At 42.8% G+C, this 1,881-nt stretch overlaps 1 pseudogene; it reads right to left on the reverse strand.

Annotated features, from left to right (window-relative positions):
- Positions 1–284: 284 nt before the first annotated feature.
- LOC122539676 (5S ribosomal RNA) lies at positions 285–403 on the reverse strand (annotated as a pseudogene).
- Between the last annotated feature and the right edge of the window lie 1,478 nt (positions 404–1,881).

The raw sequence follows: 1,881 nt of genomic DNA on the forward strand, positions 1-1,881 counted from the left end.
CACCATATTTTACTAATCAACCTGTCCAGAGGTGTTAATACACATCTCTGGAGGATTTTGGACTTGAACCTGGTATCGTGATTGCAATGAGGTCAGCCAGATGGGCCTCATCAGGGAACTTGGCTGACAGTTAAGAACAGGAGTATCAGACATTCTGTTCACTCTGATATCTGACTCTGAGGAGCTCAGTGTCAAGGACTCTCCACATGTAAATAAAGGGGCACAAGCCTTGATCTCTCAGCACAGGGTCGGGATACCACCACTGTCTCATAACAGACCCTAAAAGCCTACTGCACCTGGTATTTCCAGGTAATCTCCCATCCAAGTACTAACCAGGCCTGAATTTGCTTAGCTTCCAAGATCAGATGAGATCAGGTATTTTCAGACTAGTGTGGCCATAAAATATATTCTCATTCTCTGACTAGGAATTAAACCTGGGCTGCGGCAGCGAAGCATCAAATTGTAACCACTAGACCACCGGGGAGATAGCAGGACTCGTCATAGAGACAGACAGCAAGGAAACAGACCCTTTGGTCCAACTCATCTGCATTGACCAGGCATTTTTATCTGACCTAATCCCATTTGTCAGTATTTGGCCCATATTCCTCTTAACCCTTCCTCGTCATATACCAGATGCCTTTTAAATGTTGTAATAGTACCCACCTCCATCACTTCCCCTGGCAGATCATTCCATTCATGTACCACCCTCTGCGTGAAAATGTTACCCCTCAGGTCCCTTTTAAATCTTTCCCCTCTCACCTTAAACTGTGCCTTCTAGTTTTGGACTCACCCAGCCCAGGGAAAAGATCTTGAGTACTTACTCTGTCTATGCCATCATGATTTTATAAATCTTTATAAGGTTACCCCTCAGTCTTGACGCTCCAGGGAAAAAGCCCCAGCCTATTCAGCCTCTCCATATAGCTCAAACCCTCCAGTCCTGCCAGCATCCTTGCAAATTCTTTCTGCACCCTTTCAAGTTTAAAAACATCCTTCCTAAAGAAGCATGGGTTTTGAACTCATGATCTTGGCATTACTGGCATCATGCTTTAACCATGTGAGCTAAGCCGCATGATTCCCTCAGCTTACTGTCCTAGGCCAACTATCTTCAGTTGCTTCATCAATGACCTTCCCTTCATCATAAGGTCAGAAGTTTGGCGATGATTACACAATTCTCAGTAACAATCGTGACTCCTCATAAACCGAAGCATTCATGCTTAAATGCAACAAAACCTGGATAACATCTAGGCTTGGGCTGACAGTGGCAAGTAACATTTGTGCCACACAAATGTATGGCAATGACCACTCCAATAATCATCACTGAATTCCCCACTATCAACATCCTAAGGACTTACCATTCACCAAAAACTCAACTGTACTCACCATATAAATATAGTGGCTACAACAGGAGGCTACAAATACTGCAGTGAAAAACTCACCTTCTGACTTCCCAAAGCCTGTACATCATCTGTAAGGCAGAAGTCAGGAGCATTATGGAATACTCCCTACTTGCCTGGATAAGTCAGCTTCAACAACTCTCAAGAAGCTTGATACCATAGAGGGCATTCTTGTAAATTGCTGCTGCATTCATTCACATTTTTTCTAAAATGTGGGCACCCACAATTGTACACAATACTCTAGCTGATGTCTAACAAATATCTTAAACAAGTTCAACATTACTTCTTTGTACTTAAACTCCATACCCCTATTATGAAAGCCAAGGGCATTATGTGCTTTAGTGACTGCTCTTTCCACCTGCATTTCCACCTTCATTGACTAGAAAAGTACTTCATCAGCTAAAAGGACTTTTGTGCAGTCGAAAAAAAACATACAATGCTTCCCTTTAAATCGTTTGCAAAACACACAGGCAAGTAAAATGAGGGT

This window comes from Chiloscyllium plagiosum, unplaced genomic scaffold (assembly GCF_037043375.1).
Source record: "Chiloscyllium plagiosum isolate Xiang-an unplaced genomic scaffold, Cpla_swu_hap1 HiC_scaffold_2, whole genome shotgun sequence".
NCBI classification, from domain to species: domain Eukaryota; kingdom Metazoa; phylum Chordata; class Chondrichthyes; order Orectolobiformes; family Hemiscylliidae; genus Chiloscyllium; species Chiloscyllium plagiosum.